This window comes from Vulpes lagopus, chromosome 13 (genome assembly GCF_018345385.1).
Source record: "Vulpes lagopus strain Blue_001 chromosome 13, ASM1834538v1, whole genome shotgun sequence".
NCBI classification, from domain to species: Eukaryota; Metazoa; Chordata; class Mammalia; order Carnivora; family Canidae; genus Vulpes; species Vulpes lagopus.
In genome coordinates, this window is record NC_054836.1 from 38,192,748 (window position 1) to 38,212,219 (window position 19,472).

Genomic DNA, 19,472 nt, shown 5'->3' on the forward strand with positions numbered 1-19,472 from the left:
AGGGAGAAGCAGACCTCCACGCAGGGAGCCCGATGCAGTACTCGATCCCAGGACTCCAGGATCATACCCTGGGCCGAAGGCAGGTGCCAAACTGCTGAGCCACCCAGGGATCCCCTGTGGCTATTTTTACTTAAAAAAAAAAAAAAAAGAATACAGAGTTTGGAAAAAGATGTAAAGGAGATGTATAGACTAAGATGTTATGTGACTCAGAAGGAGCTTTGAATTGGTGCTCTCTTATCACAAACTCTGCACACCTTGACAGATGTAGTAACCTCTGTGATCTTTAGGGTTTTCAGGTAGGAAACGGAGCATCATGCGGATTAAATGAAAAATGAGAACAAGGTGTCTGGTGTGTATAGAATAGACACTCAACAGACGTTAGCTCCATTTTTTCCTCTCTTGGCTTCCTGAAAGTGGCATATACAGCACCAAATAAGATCCTATACTCCTCTTACAACCAAAAACAAATAAGAACTCTACAGAATTTTAAAACATATTAACATTTTCCCCAAATCCGTACCACAAGTGTGAACAGATTTTTAAATCCTCAAAACAGCATGCTTACTTTGAATAAGACATAAATGCAAATGATGAAACCCACGTTATTCATCAGCATTGGCTATCCAAGAAAGCAACTTAACAATAACGAGTAAGTTTGAAACAGTGGCATATAGCACAGCTATTTATTATTCTATTAGGCCTGGGAGTCTGCACTCACACACTTGGTCATGTTTGGCTGAGAAACAGCTTTTCTTTTCATCCTCGAAAACACCTCATAAGAAGGCCAGATGGCATACAGTTCTAGTTAATTTAAAATTTCCCAGTATAATATATAGAAGAATTATGTCCCAAATTAACACCAAAAAAAATCATAATGGAATATCCATTTCTGGTCTTCCAGTCTGCTTTGGTAAAAGAAAATTATTCAAATCCTGGATATGCATGTTTTTAGAAATGATGCCCACTGAGACATCCTGATTTCCACGATGTTTACATGATCAATAGTAGGGCTTTGGTCATTTGACTCTAAGATCCATACATTGATCAGAGGTTTCTGGAAGCAGGTTCTAATCACAATGGCCTCAAATAGCTTGATCCTGCACCTCGGTGTGTAATGCTGGCCAATATGCCTTAACTACATGGATGGCTGACTTGATGCAGAGATGTTGCTGACTGCTCCTGGGGGGATAAGTATTGAGGCTCACAGCCAAACTCATCTCCAAAGAAGTCTATTCTAGACAGTTTTTCAATTAGAGTTGAAACCTGTCTCACTAGGACACACTGCTCCCAGACCTGCCCTCTATCATGACACAGGGCAAGATTAACCATTTCTTTTTCATCAATGCCTACACTGGAACCACCACCACTCCCCCATCCTGCCCAGCAAATCCCTTTCTTCTCCAGACCAAACAGTCCTATTTTCATCAGCCATGTCTTATGTAATCCTTATGACCACAGCCATCCCATTCTGATTACACTTCCATTTGTCTGTGCTTCCCCAAAAATGGTGCCCAGATCGAGGCAAGCTCCAGGTGTGGTCTGCCCAGAACAGGAGGGCAGAGAGCACTCAGGCTCCCTGGCCACGTTCACACCACAATTGTAACCACTGCCTACTTGTGTCTGAGCTCTAGGGACACCCACACCTCTTTCTAGCACTCCCCATCCTTACAGTCCTCTAGGGCTCTAATGTGGCAAGAACCATGAAGAAGCTGGGCTTTTCTCTCTGAACAGGACTCCTTTCCTTCCTTTAGCTGAAATTCAGGACTTGCCTATTCTTTTTTATTTCTTTATTTCTTCATATTAGTTTTGACCCCTGATTTCAGTCTGTCAAGACATTTCTAGGGACCAGTTGCCATTCAGTGTTCTTGGCTGGTTTTTCCTTTGTGGAAGCAATCACAGATTGCATAGGCATGTGAATTCTGTCCTCATCTAACAAATGATACTAGGACATTTACTAAGAAGAGCACCAATGGCACTGAAATCCTCTCCAATGCTTGATGCTAATTTATCCCTTTATTCTCATTTCCGGGTTCAAATTTGCCAACCCACTGCAATCCCCCTACCTGTACAGTCATGCCCAATTTCTCAAAGTATCCAGATCCACCTTCTTCAAAGTCTCCTGGATTCTTGTTTCAAATGCAGATTTTGGAAGCTCCACTTTAGATGGATTGAATCAGAATATCTGGGGATGGGGATGGGCCTGATAACCTGTACATGTGACACATTCCCCACGTGATTTTGTGCATGATGTAGCCAGTAGTGCTTAACCCTTCTTATCTCACCCCGAGCCAATCCTTCTATTTGTGTATCTGTGATGTAAGCAGAGTAGATAGGAAGCCAAAACTCCCTTTTATTATCCTAGGCCTGTGGTTTTCAAAAACTGGTCCTCAGAGCAGCAGCATCAACATCACCTTGTTGGAAATGTTTGCTAGAAATGCCAATTCCCAGACCCCACGGAGGACCTGCGGAGCAGGAGCTGAGGGTGGGACCTGTTTTTAGTAAGCTTTCTAGGTGATTTTGATATACGAGTTTAAGAACCACTGCCCTACGTTAATATTCTAGCCATGGAATCTTGAGGTTTCTGGTATACATTTGTCAGGGACTGGACTAGATCCTGAGCTCTCCTCTGAGAAAGATTCTGTCCTGTGGCTTGACTGTTCCTTTAAGCCAGGGATGGCAACTACCAGATACATGTGCTTCCAGTCCCCACTCCCATGCTTAGTCACCATGGCACATTTTCTTGACCCATCAGAAAACAAAGACAGAGGGGGACAGACTAAGGCCCGTGCGGGCATGGTGGGGGTGGGTGGAGATCCATGCATTCCCTTTTCCTGATTAGGAGCCTTCATTTCGTGAGACATTAACTGCACTCTGATCACAAGAGTCATCACATATGAATCTGTCCTTGATCCTCAACACAAAATATCTACCCTGGAGGCTCTTGCCAAATATCATAACCTTGAGTGTTGTACTGTCTAGACTCTGTAGAGCAGTGGATCTCAACTCTAACTGCACCTCAGTATTATATGGGGAGCTTTTAAAAATGCTGATGACCAGGCCCCATCCATGGTCTAGTATGGTGGGATTTGTGGTGGGGCCAGGCTTTGAAAGTCCTAAAACCTCCACAGGTGATTCTGATGCACATCCAAGGTTGACAGGCAACAGTAATGATCTAAAAAGGTAACATAATGTGTGCATGTAGCTCAAGCCAGATTCATCAGTGGAGGAGTTGGTCAAACTGCACTGTTCTCAGAACCTCTAAAGAACTGCTTTGCCTGCACTGCCCTCTGAGTCCTGCCCTTTGCCTACAGTGAGAGAGATCATATTTACAAAAATAAACAACCAACCCACCCAATGATATTGGAAGGTTTTATACAGTAGTGTAATAATTAAGGCCATGAGCTCTGGATTCAAACTGCCTGGGTCCAAAGCCAGTCTTCCTAAGTGGCTTTCAGCAAATTTTGAGTCTCTCTAAATCCTCAGTGTCCAGTGTGACAAATGGAAATAATGAAAGGATCTTCCCAAAGGGGTTGTTGAGGTGATTAGATGAGCTAATGCATACAAAGGCCTATGAAAGGTGACAGGGCAGTCACCTCTCCATGAGCCTGCCAGTGTACAGTGCTGTCGTCACTCTTGTGCACAACATCACAGTGGCTACTTTTCTCTTAGAATCAGAAAAGTAGGGCAGCCCGGGTGGCTCAGTTTAGTGGTTTAGTGCCGCCTTCGGCCCAGGGCCTGATCCTGGAGACCCAGGATTGAGTCCCACATTGGGCTCCCTGCATGGAGCCTGCTTCTCCCTTTGCATGCGTCTCTGCCTCTCTCTCTCTCTCTCTCTCTCTCTCTCTCTCTGTGTGTGTGTGTGTGTGTCTCATGAATAAATAAATAAAATATTTTTAAAAAAGGAATCAGAACAGTAAGAAGGATATTTACAAATATCCACATTCCTATTACCTAACATTAACAGGTCTCCAACCTTATTTAAACAATATTTTATAACTACCATTTTTCTGGCTTTTAAAGAATTTTGCCTAATGTATAGTATCATACCTTACATTTCTTCTGTAGTAGGCTGATTTTCAATCACAATCACTACACATGCATGCACTCTAGTTCATTCGTGTCACACAGTTTCATGGCATGAATAAGCCTTAACTTACTCTTCCTTTACGTTGTTTTGGATCCTTTGCTCTTAAAAACAGAGGGGCAGGGTCTGCTCCTTCTGATGCTATGGAGTGATTTTCTGAAATAAGTGGAATGACCGTGTATCTTGAGGTAGAACTCATTTTAGTTCCAAACTGCTCCTCAAACTGGTCATACCACCTTACACAGGGTTTCTTTAAAGAACCTTTCTAAGAAAACCGCCAAGTCTCAGTATCAGAGTGCCACTCCCAAATGATTGGTGTGTTCTCCACTTTTGGAGCCTGGGAATTCACAGAGAACATATCCCTCTTTGCTTGGGGTGCCAGGGTGGACAGAGAACTACCATAGTGAAGGTGAGCATTTCTGTGTGCCTGGCTTACCTTATTGTCACTGTGCTCTAATTCTCTCAACTACCCACTAATTTCCTGGATCCTGTGTGTATTCTTGGGAACCATTTCAAATACTTTGTGAAATAAGACAACATTTAAATTAAAAATCTGTTTTTTGTTTTTTTTTTTTAGCTAGAAAGTAACATGAGCTGCTGTTGGCAAGATGTCCTGATAGTGGGCAGCTTCCTCCTCAGCTCCCTGGGATGCCCCTGTGTTATCTTGTGGGGGAGCCCCAGCCCCGGCCTCACCATCCAGATGCCCCAGAGATGCTCAGAACAAGTGAGAGGGGCAGAAGGGGCCGACACACAAATAACCCCTAGCTCACAGAATCGGCAAGTGGCATATCAAAGGTGCCTGTTAGTAAAGAAAGGTAAAGGACAGGACAATTGGAGGAGATCCTAGCGGCCACAGCTGCTCACTCCAGCCTTTCAGAGGGCACAGATGGCCAACTCAAAGCTGGCAGGATTTCTAGGACAGAGCACTTGCATGCGGATATGGGGAAGGAGGTAAAGGTAATTTCCAAATGATTCTTATTTTTTGTCCAAATGATTATTATGAAAATTCCATGTCATATACCTAGATGAATCCTACCCTTTAACAGGAAAAAAAACAGGAAACAGGAAAAAAAGCTTTTGACTCAGACCTTAGATTTCTACCTTGTTCACAAGGAAATCACAAGATAAATACTGTTGCAAATACATCAAATATGCTTCTTCGAGAAGTCTGACATCCTCCGTAAAACATGGGAAAGGAACCTGCTACGCAAATACGCTCTTGTCTGGCAATTCCAGCTGGTTGCCTTGATGCCCTTCCAGAAAATCCGAGCACCTACTCCTGGTCACACAGGCTGCTCCACTCTTGGCACTCATTACGTCTCTGCCCCTAACCTCTGACTTCCCTCAGGATAGTGGCTTTTGCTGCTGGCACAATTTGATCAGCCTGTGTCCTCTCCAGAAGTACTATATTCTCACCATTGTCCACCTGAGTGGTTTCCAAGGTCATAGATCTCACCTATGGTTCCATCGCAGCTCTCCCAGGACAAGTTCCTGACCTGAGGGTGACCCAATATCCTCAGGTGTCAACTGGTAGAAGGAGGATATACTCTCATCTGTGATGTTTTTCATTCTTGATTCATTTTTACCATCCATCCATTTCCACAAGGGGAAACTAGAATAATTCAGCCTGTCTTAAGTATACCCAAACCGAGTCCCTTTCTAAATGTAAACTGTTCGCTTGATTAGTAAGACTACATTATAGAATTCTGCAGTGGACAGCTGGAACTGCTCGGTGTGCAGTTTTGATTCTTAGCCCTGAGCGCTTGTTGGAATGTCCTCAGGGGCAGTACAATGTCCTCATAGCCCTTTCATCGAAAATTTAGGGGTAGGACCTGGGCAGCAATAGTTTGATAAAAGCTCCCTAGTAGATTGCAATGTGCAGCCAGGATGGAGAACACTGCTCTCAAGTTTTCAGGAATTTCCTTTCTCTAATATTCTTAACAGCATATACCCATTTTTAGGCTTCTGATACCCATCGCATTCTCTTTCATCCAGCACAGTTTGCTCCCAGAGGTTCTATGAAGATCAACTCAGTCCCCTGGTGTGTTCTGGTTGGAACTGACACCCAGAACCCATTTCGCAGTGCGAGGTACGTGTTTCCTATCCCTTCACCTATCTTGGGCTTCAATTTTCTCTTCTCCTGTGTGTATTCAATTCTTTTCAGTTAGTACTACTCCTTTAGAATATAGATTCAGGGGATCCCTGGGTGGCTCAGCGCTGCCTTCCGCCCAGGGTGTTATCCTGGAGGCCTGGGATCGAGTCCCACATCAGGCTCCTTCATGGAGCCTGCTTCTCTCTCTGCCTGTGTCTTTGCTTCTCTCTCTGTGTGTGTGTGTGTCTCTCATGAATAAATAAACAGAATCTTAAAAAAAAAAAAAAAAAGATTCAGAGAAGGAAAAAAAAAAGTGGAGTTAGAATAATTCTTTTCACTCCTGATGTTTTGTGAAGAGAAAGTTTCCACACCCAGAAGCTTACTTTTGTTTGTTCATCTGGCTCTGGATATATGTTTGAAAATCTGTTTTTGTAGCTTTTAAGCACTTTTTGAATGCCTCAGCTCATTCCTGACAGTAGTTCTGCAGACTTTATTCTAGCATGCTTCCATAGCACTCTTCATTCGTTTCTCTTAACTTTCAAGTGTGGCTTGTTGGATCCTCTTTTCCTCTCTCAAACACACAGGCATTTACCAAAGTTTTGTCCATCTACTTCCTTCCACAAGCTTTAGCTCTTGATCATCTCACCCATGGCCCTGACTTTCGTAAGGCAGCTGTCTACCCATTCCGCGATCTTGACCCTCCTTCAGACCACAGCCTGGACTTACCACTGGAATATGAAGCCTACTGCTTATTTCAAAAGCAAACTCATCACTCCCTCAGGCTGACACCTGGGCTGAGTTCCCCGACTCCAAGACACCCACCCTCTCCTGGTCCACCCCAACTCCCTTTCCCAGATCCCTCCATACCATAGATTCCAGCTCTGACCTGACACCCACCTCAGCACCCCCAACTAGATTTCCATTCTTCCATTCCCAAAAGCACCAGTCCACCCTAGACCCCCACTGGGGGTCTCTCCCATAACTTCAATCTACCTTACTTTTCCTCACCCAGCTCACCTTCCTCAAAAGATTCCAAGTGTCTCTCCTCAGCTCAAAATTCCCTTAGTTAAAAATCCTAAGCCCTTCACATTTCAGTTAAATTTAGCTGGCTTTGGACTCCAGCTCTACCCACCACTCACTGTGTGTTACTAAACTTCTGAGTCATGCCTCATCTGAAAAGAGAATGAATAATAGTATTAAACTTTTGTGAAGATGGACTGGACTGAGACAATGCATAGAAAGCACTTGACATGGTACCTGGCAGACATGCTCTGTTATATTTTAGCTGTTATTAGTTACATTTCATCTCCAAAAGCTCACATAGTACACCCTGTATTCTGAAGTATGGAATATACCTGCAGTTATACCACTCTGCATTGATCTTTGCTAATCTCTCTCTCTCTCTGTGAAGCACCCTGGAACCCACGTTTTTTCTCCATCTGTGAAAATGTCCTCCACCCTCCAAAGAGCACTTCAAGTGTCATCTTCTCCATTAAACCTTTTCTGAAACCACCCCCACCCATGGTTTTATTTCTTTTTTGAACCCCTGTGCTCTCTGAAAGTATGTCTTCTGTGTCCTGTAACTGACTCACTCTTCATACACCCACCACTAGATGTTAGGTCTACATCTAACTCAGGGACTGCATTTTACTCATCTTTACATTCCGTGGAAAAGTAACTTACAAAGATTGGTAGCAATGATGATAATAATAATTGTTGAGCCAGACTGATATGAGTTTCAGAACGTTTTAGCCATCCCTTCTTTTTGAGGTCTCCTTACCATTTTATCTTTGGCCACGAGAGAGACCATGTCTCTCTTTTGTCTGAACTCTTGAAATGTTTCTAGAACCATGCTTCTTTAGGGATTTCCTCTCCTGGTTCCTGTTACTTTATATCGCTAGCCAATGCTTCTTGGTTGGATCAGAAAGAAATCCAGAGATGTCAATCCTTGCATTATTTTTTCAGTCTTAAAAATTAAATGGTCAGCAAAACAAGTGAAGAGTTTATCAGAAATTAGCAGAATAAAACTTCTGGTGCTTTTATCAGCACATTTGGCAGCCACCTAGATTTATAGTCTCTGGGGAGAAAGCATCATCTATAACCTCTGTCTCGCAATCTATAATATTGATCCTACTGTAACAATCTTTCTGTGGCTTTTTTCCCCCTTACCCAGCAATTCATCTTTAAGGTCTGGATATTAATAGGTCTGCTTCTTTAAAGCAAAGTATTCCCCTCTAGAATCGTATTTCAGCCACGAGAACCACCCTCACCTTCTAGGTGAGGTGATCAGATGATCCTATCTATATCCAAGTTTTAATATTTCATGTTTACTTTGCTCTGTCTTCATAGGCTGTACAATGGCAGATGATACATAACCACACTGTTTCCCAGGTGTTTGCACAAATTACTAAAGTTCTCCTCTGTTACCGCTCTTTCATTTGTGATGCCTATTGTTCTCTGTCCAATCAAGTCTTTTTTTTTAAAGATTTTATTTATTTATTCACGAGAGCCGGGGGAGGAGGGGGAGAGCAGAGACATAGGCAGAGGGGAGAAGCAGGCTCCATGCAGGAAGACCAAAGTGGGACTTGATCCCAGTATCCTAGGATCATGCCCTGAGCCAAAGGCAGACACTCAACTACTTAGACACCCAGGCATCCCAGTCCAATCAAATCTTAACGTTACTTCCCTGCCATTAAATTGCAGTTGAACTAACTCTCTTGACCAAGCTGGTGAATTTCTTGGCAAACGCGCTTGCTTGCAAAGATGCCATGAGGCTGCCCTGCAAACCAAACCCATTTGTCAACACCATCTGTGCTCTGGCTATTTGTCCACTTTCTACATGTCTTCCAACTCATGGACTCCCTTCTCCTGAAAGGCAGAAACACCACATGGCCCTCTGGAGAGCTTCAGTGTCCTACCATGACTTTATAGCACTAGAAATACATTTGAGGTTTCTTTTGACATCTTAGTGTATTTTTAGCCAAACCAATGAACAGAGGTGATAGTTGGTAGATCTAATATTTTGGCAGATAATTATGCACCCCTCGGCTTACAGTTCACTAATATCCATTCTCCCTTTCTTTAATAAAAGAACTCTCAAGTTGTAGTAGAGCGCAAGGTCATCCATCTAATTAGAAGCTATATTTCCAGCTGACCTTGCAGCTTGGTTGGGGGGTCATGACTACGTACTGCCAATGAGGTACAGTAGGAGCTGTTCTAACAAGAGAAGTGCATGTGTTTTCTATCCTTTCCCCATTGCTGAGTGCTGAGAGACCGTGACAACTGGATCCAGAAATGAAAGCCATTGGTTGAAGATAGTAGTGTTACTGCGCTGGCTCGGTAATAGCTGTATTTGGACAGTTACATGAGAAAGTAACTTCAGTTTTGTTAAAACTACTTAATCTGGGGATCTCTCAGTTACAGAGGTGTGGTGTCAATAATGTATGTCCTAGAAGGCAGCAGGCCTTAAAATTAGGAATTTCAGTAACCTCTGTATCCCTCACCAGGAAGGTGTCAACCACCCTTTCCCTCGTTAGCTTTCTGGGCCAGAAGTGGGAGCCCCTGAGACACTGGCAGTGAGAATTCACAGTTTGACAAAGTACAGAAAGCTGCTGTGTTCCAGTTCCAGGGGCACAGTCTCCTGGAACAATCCCATATTCTTCAGTAGGCTTTCCATAGAGATTCATTCATCTACACATCTTCATTTTCTACAGCAGGAGAGCCTGCCTCATTCGCATTTGCCACCCACATGGTCCTGAGACCCACTCTAGAGTGGGATGGCTTCAGTGTTCTGATTGGAGAAGGAGGAGTCCACAGGTCAATTCCCCCCAGGACTGAATGGCAACACCAGCCACTGCCTGAGTTTCCTCCTCCTGCTGCTCAGCCACTCTTACTTGCCCTGTTGTATCTCAAGAGGAAGAAACACTTATGGATAGATGTGAGCTAAGAAAGAAAGTGCTAATGTGCAAGAAGCCAAAGGAGAATGGCTATTTGGCTGAAAATTCAAGTCAATATACATATATAAAGTACCTACTAAGCATCCACAGCTGTGTCAACCCCTGTAGGATGAAAATTAAGTTACCAAAGTAGTGCAAGAAAGAAACCACTCTGATCAAGGAGATAAGCTGTGTGTAGATGAAAGAGCCAGAACCCACTCATGGTGGGATATCTATCTAGTCAGGGTTATGCGCAGTCATAGGGAAGGGCTCAGTGGGGCTGGAGTTGTGAGCAAAAGCTTGAAAGAGGTGGCCTGTGTTGAGAAGCTCCCCTGGATGATCCTGTCATGTTAGCCAGGCTTGAGAAATATTGCATGAGGGCACCTGGCTGCATGACAGGATCACCCAGGGGAGCTTCTACAAAAGACCAGTCTGGCCCTGCTCCAAGCCAATTCATCCAGGCACTCTGGGATGAGGCCCGGGCCCTGGGGAAAGGCATCTGGAAAGCTCCCCAGGTGATTTGGATGCACCTGGAGGGTTGAGAACCACTACCCTAAATCTGGCATCCAGAAATGATAGCAAGCTTTACTCCACAGACCTGCCCTCTTTTATTTTGGCATTGTTTTATTTTAGTATCTAACGCTAGACCTGAGTCTACTGCATCTAATTTATACCAAATTAAAATGCAAAGCAGGATGTGACTTAGCAGTTTAAAGGGTAAGAAGAGAGAGCACCACCCAAGAACTTAAAATAACATCTTGTGGTTTGAATTTTATCAGTGGGTGTTGTTATCTGTCCTTACTGACAACTGCTGGTGGAAGCAGGGTAGAGTTTTAACAAGTGGCAACCACAGGCTACATTTCAGTATTTATCAAAAAAGGCTATCAACCGAGTCACTGTGACATGTGAATACGAATTTTAAAAACTTCTCTATCTTCTGTAAAAATCTACTAATTGTCTTGCCAAAAATGTAAACGTGAAGCTAGATGTAAACATGAATAATGCTCCATAAGTGCTACCTGAACCTTCTCAAGTAACAAGAAACTAAATACCTAGTGGATAATGTATCAGATGTGCACACTTGAATTCCTTTGGGCACCTAACAAAAATAACCCCAGGACGGAGAATCTAAGCTGAAAAAAATTCCTATAAGACAAATTTCTCGAGAGACAGTTTGGGGGCATCTTTCCGGAATTAAAGGTGCAATCATAAACAATGTGTTTTTAAGAGTCTCGAAAGAAAGCAAGAATTCACTAATTTAGTGAATGGAGGTGGGAGGAAAAGGGGATATAGGGAAGTTTTACTCCTCGGGGAAGGACTGTTGCAAGAAAATGAACATACAACACTTTTAAAACTGTGCAAGCTGAATAAAACTATAAAGAGAATTGGATGGAAAGGGCGGAACAGATTTTAAAGAACAGAAAGATGTCAGGAGACTAGAGCTAAAAAGGGAAGAAAAACATAAAAGCCCCTCTATAACTGATGCCGACAATGCCATGCTTATTTTTTCTCTCCAGTAGTGTACAGACCAGAAGCAACTTGAAGGTGCGTCTTATTCTTTTTTGGTTTTGTTTTTTAAATTGCCTCCAACTGGCACAGAACCTGGCCTGTGGCAGCTTATTTATCAAACTGATGATCTGTGTATCCTCTTCCCCCTTATACTAGCTACTAGATTTTTGCAAAAACCTATTTTAACCTAGAAATAGAAAAAGAAATATTCCCAACTATCCCCATTTATCAAATGTAAGAATGCTAAGTCTGGATGGATCCTGTTTAGAAGCTTGTGTCTTATGAGAGCGCTATAAAAGTAATAAGGAACAGAAATTACAAGAAAACCTAAGTCAGAATGTGGGATGTAAATAATGTATCAAAACTCTAGCTGGATTCCATCAAATTAATTTTAAAAATGATGGTCAGGAGTCAGAACCCTGCTCTTCACTGTGAAGTCGTCCCCAGTGTTGGGCATTCACTGCAGACCCAGGCTGAGTCAGGGAGGGGAGCACACTGGAGGTGTTTCAATACTCTATTTTGTATTCAGACAAGCATCTCTCATCGAAGAAGTCCCAGTGCTATGGAAATGGCAACCCCCACCTTCATCCCCAAAGGCAGACCAGCTCTGGCACAGCACAATGACAACCCTCTCCTGAAAGGGAAAAGTGCCCCAGTTTCTAGACACAGGTCAGATCTCAAGGCTTATTTATGGTTTAGCGAGAGCTGATGCCAATTCTGATTCATCATTACCAGGTATGGAAGACATAGTTTTCAAAGATGACGCCACGAATAGACATCTCATTCCTAAAAACGCTGCTCCCCTGATTGGTGGGGTATATGTTTCCTTCCCGTGAACTCGAGTTTGCTTGTCATTATGGCCAAAGTGATGCTGTGTGACCTCCAAGGCTATGTTAGAAACGGTAACACAGCTTCCACCTGCTGCTGTGTCTCTCTCAGGATGCTCAGTCTTCAACTTAGCCATCATAATGTGAGAAGCCCAAGCTAGGCAATGTGGAGGGAACACATGGGGAGGGTCATTTCGAAAAGAATTGAGGCCACACCCCCACACCAGCTGACAGCCACCACTGACTAACTCTCAAGCCTGTGAGTGAGTCTTCAGAGGTTCCCACCCCTACCTTTTCACCATCCCAACTGACACAGAGTGGAGTGGACTCCAGCTACCCCCCCAAATCCTGTTCACATGGCAGATTTGAGGGATGAATGAAATGTTAATGTCTTAGTCCACCAAGTTTTGGGGTTGTTACATAGCATCACATAACTGTAACACTAGGCAGGAACTCTTAGCAGACCCCCCTTCCAGGTGGGAAGCATGAGAACATGGGGTCAGAAGGACAGTTCAGTCAGAAGTAGTGCCTCCTCCTCCTCCTGACCCTCAGGCCAGCAGGCTCCTCCTACCAGAGCGTCCTGCTCCACTCAGGTAGGTCAGAATTAGAAGTGGGCTCCTTGGTCAACAAACCCCAGACCTTCCCTAGAAAGTCACTTACATAAGGTACACAGCAGGGCATATGAGTCAATCAGCTGATCAAGGTGGGTATTACCTGGTAGTCATGAGACTACAGATGGGACAACAGAAGAAAACAGGAGAAAGATGAGAAGATAAACAAACCCTTAAGAACACTTTCAACGCACCTTTTAGCACAGACCACAAAATTTCTCACTCATCACTTGGCATTTATCAGTTGCTTAAGCTGCGTCTGGGAGTGAGTTCTCAGCTTGCAAATGGGCCACAGAGAAATTCGTACTGAGGTCACAGGGTCAGTCATGGGAGAGAACCCAGGACTATACTCTCCCATCAAGAACACACACCCAGGGATCCCTGGGTGGCGCAGCGGTTTAGCGCCTGCCTTTGGCCCAGGGCGCGATCCTGGAGACCCAGGATCAAATCCCACGTCGGGCTCCCGGTGCAGGGAGCCTGCTTCTCCCTCTGCCTATGTCTCTGCCTCTCTCTCTCTCTGTGTGTGACTATCATAAATTAAAAAAAAAAAGACTAAAAAAAAAGAACACACACCCAGAGCCAAAAAAGGGCATTGAAGTAAAAGTCCTAAGTAGATACATTTACATGTTGCTAAAGAGTCAGGTGGCAGCTGGGTGGCTTAGTCAGTTGAATGTCCGACTCGTGCTTTTGGCTCCAGTTGTGGTCTCTGGGTCACAGGATTGAGCCCCTCACCGGGCTCCATGCTCAGTGATTCTCTCCCTCTGCCCCTCCTCTGTGTGTGTGTGTGTGTCTCTCTCTCAAATGGGTAAATCTTTTTAAAAAAAAAAAAAAAAAAAAAAAAGTCAAAATCCCTAGCACCATTCAATTCTTTGGTAAGAACACTGAGAAGCTCTTGAGACTTGGCCAGAGTGTTGTCAAGCTGACCCTGCAGTCAAAGATCTAATCCAGTCCATGCACAGGGTTCCCAGTGGGCTATTTGCGCTCAGAGACCAGAGGGTACCAACAAGGCAATAAGGAGAGCAGTGCCTCATCATCTGAGTTAGAGCAGAAAAAAGACTGAAAGCAGAGGGAAGGAGGGAAAAGAGCCAGGAGACCAACTCATTCAGGCTATAATGAGCCTTGGATAATCATGATATCGTGATGAGCATAGAAACCAGGGCTAGCCAATAGAATTTTCAGTGCTGTCGGATACCACGGCCTCTTCATCACATGAGGCTGTTGAGCACTTGAAATGCGACCAATGCAACTAAGAAACTGAATTTTAAATTTTATTTAACTTTAAATAATTTAAATGGACATAGTCCCATGTGACTGGTAGCTGCCATACTAGACAACACAGCTTTACCACAGCATTCTAGATCACGGATTTCCTCCTAGCTTTCCTTTGGCACAACGTGAGAGTGCCTTCAGGACACACCTGCCTCCTAAAATCTTCCAGATGTGTTCTTACCCCTACCAACTAGAAAAAGTCAGTGGCTGGCGTACAGCCGCATCACCGTAAAGGATGATGGCCAAAATTTAAATGTAGTAACTCATCTGAGCAATTTTCTTTCCCACCCCCTCTATTTTTTGGGAATGAATTAAAAGGTGAGACAGGTTGTTGGTTTTCTACATAAGGTCAGTGCGGAATTTTATTAAGAAGCCCAACCTAACAAACTATGTCAGGACGGAGATTAGCTTCTTTCAAAGAATCAGACCTGGGACACCTGAGTGGCTCAGTGGTTGAGCGTCTGCCTTCGGTTCAGGTCGTGATCCCGGGGTCCTGGGATCGAGTTCCACATCGGGCTCCCCACAGGGGTCCTGCTTCTCCCTCTGCCTATGTCTCTGTGTGTCTTATGAATAAACAAAAATCTTTAAGAATACAATAAATAAAAGGATCAGATCCTCCAACTCATAATCCATGAGGAACATTACAAAAAAGATGTATTAAGATCATGTGTCAATTGGCCAACAAGCACATGAAAAAATCCTCCACATCACTTTTCCCATCAGGGAAATACAAATCAAAACCACAATGAGATACCACCTCAGACCAGTGAGAATGGGGAAAATTAACAAGACAGGAAATGCCGGGACACCTACACCCCAATGTTCATAGCAGCAATGTCCACAATAGCCAAACTATGGAAGGAGCCTCGATGTCCTTCAACAGATGAATGGATAAAGAAGCTATGGTCTCTATACACAATAGAATATTACTCAGCCATCAGAAAGGATGAATACCCACCATTTGCTTCAACGTGGATGGAACTGGAGGGTACTATGCTGAGTGAAGTAAGTCAATCGGAGAAGACAATCATCATATGGTTTCACTCATACGTGGAATATAAGAAATAGTGAAAGGGATTATAAGGAAAGGAGGGAAACTGAGTGGGAAAAAATTAGAGAGGAAGACAAACCATGAGAGACTCCTAACTCTGGGAAACAAACAAAAGGTTGCAGAAGGGGAGGAGTGGGGGAATGGGGTACCCGGGTGACGGGCACTAAGGAGGGCAGGGCACTTGATGGGATAAGCACTGGGTGTTATATACTATATGTTGGCAAATTTAATTTAAATAAAATATTTTTTAAAAAAGGTCATGTGTCATTTAGGAATGGCTGATAATAGCTGCTTAGTTGTAAGACAACAGTCAGTGATAGGCAAAGATCATATTTTGTAACAAAAGAAATGTTAGTTCACACAATTATCAGATGTCAATTTTTTTTGTCAGATGAAGACATTTACCACTTCCTACTATCTTCAGAAGACAACAAAATCTACTCTTGGCCAGCCAAGTGCCTGTTTACAGAGAGTGGGGAGGTGAGAAGCCTTTTAAATTGTTCCTGCACAATTTACAACGTCCTTGAAACAGCTCCACGGAGCTGCCCAGTTATTATCATTTGACCTGCAGTAAAGTTGTAAATTTGGCAAGGAAATGAAAAGTTTACTGAGAAAACAGCCAGTCTCCCAACATTCAAGTGTTTCCATAATCTGATATCCAATTTACCAAATTAAATATATTTCAGCCAGTATAATAACCACTTCTGGGGCAGTCCCGGTGTCCCAGCAGTTTAGCACCACCTTCAGCCCAGGGTGTGACCCTGGAGACCCAGGATCGAGTCCCACGTCAGGCTCCCTGCATGGAGCCTGCTTCTCCCTCTGCCTGTGTCTCTGCCTCTCTCTCTCTCTCTCTCTCTCTGTGTGTCTCTCATGAATAAATAAATAAAATCTTAAAAAAAAAAAAACCACTTCTGCTTGCCTAAAATAACTATTTCAGGCAAGTAGACATTCCCCAAAAGCTCCCAATTCATGACAGGCATTCTCATAAATTGCTAGTAGCCCATAAATTGGCACAATCTCTTTAGAAGAGATTGCAATAGCAAGGCTGTCTTTCAAAAATAAAGGCAATAGGCAATAGTTTCCAAAGATAAACAACTCAGAAAACATGGCATCCAAAAGCCCTTTTCCAAAAAAATCTTAACGACAATGAAACCCAACCAAACATTAAATGACCGAGAATGAGGAAGCCATGGAGAAAGACCAACGGTTAACAGTGCATGGATTACGAATCGAGCACTGGGAGAATAACTAGGGGAATTAAAGCTAGTGAGTGTTAGAAGTAAAAATCCTAACAAAATAAAAATAAAACCAGTGACAACCATCTGAAACCAAGGGAGGGATGCTGGGTAAAGACCTCAGATTGTTTATCACATTGTTACAGTGCGTGCAACTCATTCTGACTCCCACAATGTTGGAGGTGTTCATCTCTCTTCTGAGCTAAGAGAATTAACCCTCTTCGGATAAAAGATGGCTTTTCAGGAGATTGACAATTTATTTTCCTCTTGTTAAATTCAAGTAAGATCAACTAGAATATTTTACTTTTAAAACTCCATTTAGGGCAGCCTGGGTGGCTCAGCGGTTAAACTCCGCCTTCAGCCCAGGGCGTGATCCTGGAGTCCCGAGATCGAGTCCCACATCGGGCTCCCTGCATGGAGCCTGCTTCTCCCTCTGCCTGTGTCTCTGCCTCTGTGTGTGTGTGTGTCTCTCGTGAATAAATAAATAAAATCTTTAATAAAATAAAATAAAAATAAAACTCTGTTTAGTTTGAGCTCAATCTTTCACAATTACTTCTGCCTGCCATTTATCTGGCCATCCCTCTGTCCAGCTCTCTCACTACAGGTACAGAGGCAAGCCTGAAACAAATGTCAACACTGGTTTGTTTTTGTTTTGTTTTGTTTTGGTTATTTTTTGGTTGAGATTTTTTTGGGGTAATATTTTCATTTCTCCTTTGAGCTTTCTTTGTTGGGCTTGATTTTTTGTTTCTATCAAAGATTTTTTAAAGATTTTATTTATTCATTCATGAGAGACACAAAGAGAGAGGCAGAGACACAGGCAGAGGGAGAAGCAGGTCCCATGCAGGGAGCCGGATGGGGGACTCGATCCCGGGACTCCAGGATCATACCCTGAGCCAAAGGCAGACGCTTAACCACTGAGCCACCCAGGCATCCCCGTTTGGCTTGATTTTTAAACATAAGGAACACATATCACTGATATAAAAAAGGAAAAAAGCAATACTTTTCTGACTTGAACTGTTCATTTTCCTAAAACAGTCACCTGATCCATGCTTCTCTTATTTCCCCAGCCCCACCAACCTCAGATTCTGACTCAAATACTTTCAGCAGGTCCTCTGCATTCTCTGATCTTTCTTTCTGGCTTTTGCCTTAGTTGTTAGAAACACATTATAGTCCCAGTTAGAGAATCTGCCTACGTCACACCTCCCCACAGGTATTGAACAGGATAAGGCAGCAAGCCCCAAGAACGTGGGCAAGACAAACAGCGGTGCTTGGGTATTTAAACTATAGGTGTGAATGGAAACTACTGACACTGGGAATCCCATCTGCGCTGTTACTCCATCACAGTGGTGACACACCAACCCACTGCATTTACAAGAAGTGAAGACAGCTCTACCACTAAGTCCCCTTCCAATCTCTATCTCTCTCTACTCTCCCCCCACCCCTCACCCCCTCTCTCTTAATGAAAGTCAAAGAAATAAACCCTATCAGACATGGAAGCAAGAAGGAAGGGTGGGGGTTTGGGTAGAGGGAAGGATAATGGAAAAACAATGAGGGGAAGAGAGTAGCCTATATCCACACTGGGAGCTGGATACAGTTTTCTCTACCCCAAGACTCTAGGAATGGATGCCAGTCATCACAAGCTTACCTGACACTCCGAACAAGGTAGCTGTCTGGGCTTTGTTTATTCCATAGAAGTCAGTGGCCTTTGTTGGTCAGGGTCCTCCTTCTCCTGCCTCTTCCTGTTCTTTATCTTAAGGAGTGCGTATCACAGCAAAAGCTGCAGAAATCAAATTTTACAAACTCATTAGATCAGGGATTATTAGACACCACAAAAACCAAGCTGTACCCATAACAGATTAAAAATAAATAAGTATTTAGCTCTTGGAAGATAAAATATCTTGTAAGTTAAATATACATATACATAGTATTTCAGGGGTTTGATTATAGCTCCTAGTTTAAGCTCTTACTTTTTGGACAGATCTCTTAGTAACACAATAGACACAATCATTTTCTATGTATCTGCAGTCATGGCTCCCTAGAAATAGCAGATCAAAAAGAGTTCATGTCTGAAAAATTAAGGTGCTGCTCTGGATCATAATTATTCATAAATGCTAACTACCAGTCCACAGGGTTCTCTAGCGGCAGGGAAAAATAAGTCCCCACACACCAGTCACCTTGGGGATTGCTGCTCCTACCTTCCCTACTGAAGACATGTTGGCACAGTAAAGGCTCTGAGAAGTCCTGCAGTTAAATGCCAAATCTGTTAATTTTGTTGAATCCATTCCAAACCTATTTGACCATAGAATGTCTTCCTTGAGGTGACATTAATGATATTCCTTCAGCCTGACAATCCTGTCTAGCCTTAAAACTAAATTATCCTGAGTCCGTGAAATTATTTGAACTCTTACCTTTCAAGGTTTATCCATCAAGTGGATAGTAGCTTAACATGCACAAGCACCACTTCTTGGTTATAAATTAGGCTCACAAGAGCCAGTAAATAACAGTTATTCTTTGCTTACAGTTTCATGTCTAGACTTGGTCTAGAGAAACCACAAGAAACCATGATAATCACACAAAATCAAAAGCAAGTCTCAAATACTGGCAACATGCTTCCCTGTTTGACCCAATCTTCTCTAAAAGTACCTCCCTGGTCTTTCATTATCACACATCTTCCTCCAAACCCAACGTCCCCATTCCCAGTCCCCTCTTGCTTTCTAAAGTTTATACTCAAACTTGATTCTTTCTACTTCAATCTGAAATTGCCCCAAAGAGGAAACATCTGAATAGGAAGTAAAGTATCATTTAGAGAAAATAAGCAGCACTCCATAAGGAGGCATCCCAAATTAACTGGACAAAATG

At 43.2% G+C, this 19,472-nt stretch overlaps 1 protein-coding gene across 5 annotated transcripts in view; it reads right to left on the reverse strand.

The window, feature by feature from the left end:
- Positions 1–19,472, reverse strand: part of OSBPL3 (oxysterol binding protein like 3) — a 175,894-nt gene that overhangs the window by 91,912 nt on the left and 64,510 nt on the right. For all 5 annotated transcript variants that reach the window (XM_041727839.1, XM_041727836.1, XM_041727838.1 and 2 more), the window contains exon 2: positions 18,259–18,390. The gene's annotated coding sequence lies outside the window, so the exon portion shown is untranslated. The remainder of the gene's footprint in view (positions 1–18,258; positions 18,391–19,472) is intronic.